This window comes from Mustela lutreola, chromosome 1 (assembly GCF_030435805.1).
Source record: "Mustela lutreola isolate mMusLut2 chromosome 1, mMusLut2.pri, whole genome shotgun sequence".
Lineage (NCBI taxonomy): Eukaryota > Metazoa > Chordata > Mammalia > Carnivora > Mustelidae > Mustela > Mustela lutreola.
The window spans coordinates 199,761,399-199,767,398 of record NC_081290.1 but is presented as its reverse complement, the minus strand read 5'-3'; positions in this window follow the sequence as shown (position 1 = coordinate 199,767,398).

Here is a 6,000-nt window from a genome sequence, read left to right as displayed (position 1 = left end):
AGGAGGATCCAAGTCAAGGAAAATATTGATTACATCAACAATGGGGTAATCAAACTCTCACCGTGAACAGATGGGCTAAGTAAATACACATTCGGTGTTTTAATCCTGTTGGATTTCTGAAATCAGCCAACTCCTTCTGGATGAACATGTGCTCAAGGAAAGAGCAACTGATAGCCCTTTGAGCATCTTAATTAGCACCTGGTCTCATCAGGCTGGCGATGTACAATGCAGCAGGAGCTGAGAGCTATACATTCCAGGGCACACCTAGGTCTCCCTCCCAAATTCCTCGGATAAAGAAAGTGAGAAGAGTAGGCTGTATATATAGCATGAGAAAGCCAGTCTACTTCACATTCCTGTGCCTTGGTTTTTGCGGCTTCAACTGCCTACAATCCTTTGTCCCTTCTCTATGTAAGGAAATTCCGCTCTTCTTGCTCAGTTTTGTTCTTCTTTCTCAATTTAAAAGATACTATTCAAATATTTATTTCTCAGGGTGCCTCTTCCTTGAGGTTTTAGTTTTGTGGTCAATTTATCTGTTCATTCAGCACGTGCCAGGCACAGGGTGGGCAGAGTCACTGGTAAACTGGACAAGTCTGAGCCCTTGAACCACGTAAAAGCTTGATTAGGTTGGCAAGTGTTGCACTTGCCCCATAGTGCAGGGCTCCCTGTCTGAACAAAGGATAGAGAGCTTCTGAGAGCAGAAACTTGATATTTTAATTACCAAATACTTATAGAGTTCTCCCTGTTTGCCAGCACTGTTCTACCCAATGTGCATTAAGTAGAGTGATCCTTCCAAGTCTTAGAATAATCCTATGAGTTGTATTTTCATTGTTATCTCCTTTTACAGATGATGAAACTGAAGCACAGAGAGGGTAAGTGACTTGCCCAAGGTCACACAGCTAGTCAATAGGGAAGCTAAAATGGGATCCAGGGAGTCTGTGCTCAGCCCCTATGCCATTCTTTCTTATTTACCCCATCTGCATTTAATGCACCCCATCCTAGCATTTAATGGGATGCTTGGAATGTAGTAGATATCCAATAAATTTTGTGCTGAATAGAATTGAGCTAGTTGTTCTGCACTGGGCATGCTATCTTCTGAGACATAATTTCTACAAAGATAAAGAGAAGAAATTGGACTGGAAGATCTCTAAATAATCTTTTAATTTAGGTCTGGAAGAGATCTTGAGGGTCCAGCTGATGGAGCCCTGGACTTCAGCCAGGCTTCATGTGTAGTAGATAGGTGACCATTCTTTCCGCTTATCAGGTCCTTTACAAGGCCCCACGTTTTGAGTCTAAGGATTGGATGACTCACAGATTTTATGAATAATGTACCACAGCAGGATAGATAGGATATCTCAAAAGTTCCTTCAAAGGGTGGAAAGGTAAAGTTCTTTCCTCTCACATGGACAATAGTTTTGTAGCAAAGAATATTCTGGTCACATTTCACTTCAGTTTCAAGAGACCTTGGATTATGTTTTGAACTGCTTATTTTCTTGTAGTGGACTATTATAAAGGTCCTCAGATCTCAACTTGTTGTAAATTTGGCTCCAAACAATACCTTACCCCCAACAGATCACGCTAAATTACTCTTTCAGATTACACTTACGGCATGCTATTGCTCCCCAAAGACCTAAGGGTACAGTGCCAGACCTTTGACCAACAGCCAGCAAAATCCCCATCATCTGACCAAATGCCAGTTTAGGTCATTATCCTTTGGCCAGTCTTCTCCTCCCTACAGTGCGAGTTGGCGACATTCACCTCCACCACCCAGCTCATGCTGCCTGTTAATCACTGACTTGGCAGGACTGCCTTCGCTGGTGTAATGGTTAGAAGCCGGCACTGAGTTGGGGGTAAATCTGACCACAGTAGGGAATATTGGTGGAGATGACTTTCCCTAAGCTTCAATCAGTGGCAGTATTATTTTATCTGTAGGGCTGAAGTCAACAGGGAGCCGGAATGTATATCGTTGTGTTTAGGGATGAAATGTACTTGACGTGGTTTTGCCTCTTTAACTCTGAAAGTCTGTGACATAATGCCTTGCTGAGGCAGGAATTGAACACAAGTCCTGTGAGGTTCGTATAAAGTTCCCAGTGAGTCTCCTCACCAGCCAGTGAGCCTGACCAGCCACTTGATATCTGGGTCTGGCTCATTTGGGCATCTAATAAAGGATCTCCTTGAATTTTCTTGACGATCCAATGAGATACTTCTTACTATTCCAAGTTTACCCACAAGAGAGCCTTATATGTTCTAGTGCTATTCACACATTTTAAAATATTTGAAGGTCTAAGAATATGTCTTTTCTCTCCAGGTTTTATTTTGTGGGGAGGAGAGCTGGGCATGAACTGTAGGTGTAGAGAGGTGAGGTCATCGCACATGCCATCAGCAGCAGCACAAAATGTGACCTCTTTATTTATTTTTAAATTTATTTTATTTTAGAGAGAGTGAGTGCATGTGCATAAGGATCCCGATGTAGGGCTCAATCCCATGATCCTGAGGTCATTACCGGAGCCAAAATCAAAAGTTGGACACTTAATCGACTGAGCCACCCAGGCACCCTCAAAGTCTTCTCTTTTAATTGCTGCATTAATTTCTTCCCTGCCCCCACCCGGTCTCTGCTTTCATCCCCCCCCCCTCGAATTCTTGTAAATGATATCGTATTCTGTGTGTATGTGTCTTTAATTTACACACGTGGTGTTGGGCTTACATCTCATTCTCTCCCTTACTTTTTAAACTCCAAACTCTGTTTTAATATCCATCCATGTTACTAAATGTGTATCTAGGTCAGGGCTTCAAACTGCAGCATGTTATTCCATAGTATTACATTCTTAGCGTTTTACTTACCCACTCCCCTAGCTGTGGACACTGAGCGGTTCTAGATGTACATATACTATATGTCTCATCTCTCTATATGTGGAACTGATGTGTCATAGCCCATATGTAAACCTCCCTTCGCTAAATATCACCAGATGGCTTTGCAAGTACTGGTACCTGTCTGTACTCCCACTAGCGGTGCATACCACATTTTTTATATCATTCACCAAGGTTTTATTTGGATGGATTTTTGGCTTTTCTTAAGTGTTTGTGTGGTTGGGCAATTAATTGGAAATAGTAACAAAGAAAAAAAAAAGAGAGGGAGGAGTTGGGTGAGTTGTGGCCCTTTAGGCCCCTCCCCTAATGTTTGACCTCTCCTATTCCTCTACCGTCTTTGATGTTCCTATTCCTTTCAGATTGTTCCGGAACCTGTTAGAGGAAAATTTCCCTGTGAACCTTCACCCTGAAATGCCTCTTTCTTTTTTTTATCAGAGTTTTCATCAGACCTCAACAGAAAGTTCTCCCTGTTCTTGGCTTTAAATACCCAAACTCTTCCCATTTGTGAGGTCCCATTGAAGATCTGTGTCCTCCACAAAACCCTGTCTAACCACACACTGGCCTATGTGTGTCTCTTTTCATTTTGACTGTATGTCTCTCATTTGGGGGACTTGCTTATATTTGGTTTAGCCCTTTGTTGTGTTCTATGTTGTTCCCCAAAAGAGAGATAAGATGCATAAAACTGGAATGTTCGATCAGCTCCATCCTTCCAGGAGGCCACTAATTTCTGACCACAGCCTTCATTTGACTTACACTCTCCCAGCACTTGTGGGAAAACCAGATCTTCCCAGGCAGTCATACCTACCCCTCAAGTCAATCTCCTATTGGATTATAGAAATATTTCACTAATAGAAGAAATATATATCAAGCATTACCTCTGTAGTCTTGCAAAATCCCTCTCTCACCAGTTACGTAGATCCTTGCTGACTCAGAGTGCATGGGGTTAGGATACAAGGTGGATCCCAGGTGCATCTGTTCCCAGTGGGGGCTGTCACCACTGATCTTCCAACAACCACCTATTCCTTCCCTGAACAAGCAGGTTTCCAAGCAGAGAATGAGCTCCTTCTTTCTCTCTCTCCCCAAATTAAATGAATTGAGAGACATACCCTCTCATGCCACTGAGACAGTATTATTTTCCATTCTTACTTTTCATATAGAAACTCCACATTGTAACAAAATGTACTAGTTTCATAACCAAAATTGACTCTTTTTTCTCACAATTGGAACTTTAGCATTTTTCAGGATAGTGTAGATCTACCCATAAAACTACATTTCCCAGTCTCTGTGGTAGCTAGAATTTCATGTGACAATTATTGCCATTAAAATGAAAGCCAAACTTACCGTCTAAGACTTTTGGTAATATTCTTCCAAGAGAAATCAATTAGCTAGCACTCACCATTGCCCCCTGTCCTTTCTTTTTCTTCCTGCCTAGAATGTGGTCATAATGCCTGGGGGGTGGAGGCAAAGCAGGTGCCATTTTGGTATCATGAAGATGAGAACAGCGTACTGGAAGAATCGCTGAATAAAAAGATAAAGGGAATCTGGGTCTCCAATGACAACACGGAGCTACCAGACACACCCTGGACTAGCTTCCTCTAGGTGCATTAATATTTTAGGTGCATAACAATTACATTATTAATGTAAAATAATAATAACAACAATACCTCTAACTTGTTCAAACACTATTTTTGTGTTTCCTGTTACATGCAGTCACACTCAAATCCTGAGTGCCATTTGTCTGTCTTTGACGGATCTCTTCTTTCTAAGAATCTTGCATGGTTTCAAAGGCAACCTAGTAGGAAAAAAATCTGATTATCTGTAAGGAGAGCCTAGCAGCTCCCCAGGCCAGCGCCCATATCAAGCAAGTGTATTCCGCATCTCTTCCATCTCAGCAACTGTCTGTATGTGATATGGGATATCATCACCCAGGGGCTTAAAGGTTGATGTCTCCACCCTTGCTAGTGGAGAATTCCTCCAATGATAAAGGCTCAAAATGCCACATACTTGCTGTCCCAGTTTTTCTTGCAGCAAGGGTATGTGTATGTGGACTACTTTGGGCTACAGAGATCTGCGGGGGTGGGGGGCACCTAGGAAGCTTCTCTAATGAAAAGGGACACGTGGAAACGAATGTCCCTTCTTCTTCAGCAGAAATATCGCCTAGAAATGCTGAATCATCTTTTGATCAGCAACATACTGAAGATGGCAAAGACATTGAGGGGAAGCCCTTGAGTCCTTGACTTATTTCCAAGTCACACCACCAATCCTGTACACTAACTGTCTTTGGACGTCTGGTTACTGTTTACTTCACTTTTGAGTATATTTTGTTATTGGCACTTAAAAGACCTCTAAGTGATACAGGGGTGTCAGAATAGGCTGGCTCCCTCTTTAGAGTTTCTAGCCTCTTTTCTTTTCTTTCTTTTTCTTTCTTCTTTCTTTCTATCCTTCTTTCTTTCTCTCTCTCTCTCTCTCTCTCTCTTTCTTTCTTCCTCCTTCCTTATTTATTTGAGAAAGAAAGCTGTGGGAGGGGCAGAGGGAGAGGGAGAAAATCTCAAGCAGACTACCCCCCAGTCCTGCTGGGCTCAATATCATGACCCTGAGATCATGACCCGAGCCAAAACCAAGAGTTGACACTCAACTTACTGAGCCACCCAGATATTCCTCTAGTCTCTTTCTTTAAATCAAGCTCATTGATTCCTTCACCACATAGACTTCCGGACATCCAGCATGGCTAGTAATCAAGCCCAGACATGTCTGATTCTGCAAGGAGTGTATAGTCCAGCCTTTGTGTTGGAGCTCTGCCTTACATGCTCAGTGTAATCCCCACTCTAATTCTTGACTTCTCAGTGTTGCAAATTTTAACGTAATAACCATTGTATGGCATGTTTTTATTTTATTTTTTTAAGTGAAACAATTGGAGTCTTGATGCAAAGTATTTAGAAGGGAATTAGGAGTTATAAAAAGTCAAAATTATAAAGAGGACCCCAAAACATGAATTAAAATGCATAGAGTCAAACATAGTCCTAAACTTTAATCACCTAAGTGAAATATTTGGAAATAAGTTACAAGTTTTTAGGGACAGTTAACAGCATTCAAATAAGACACCAAAAGATAAATATTTTGTTTGCTACAAATAAG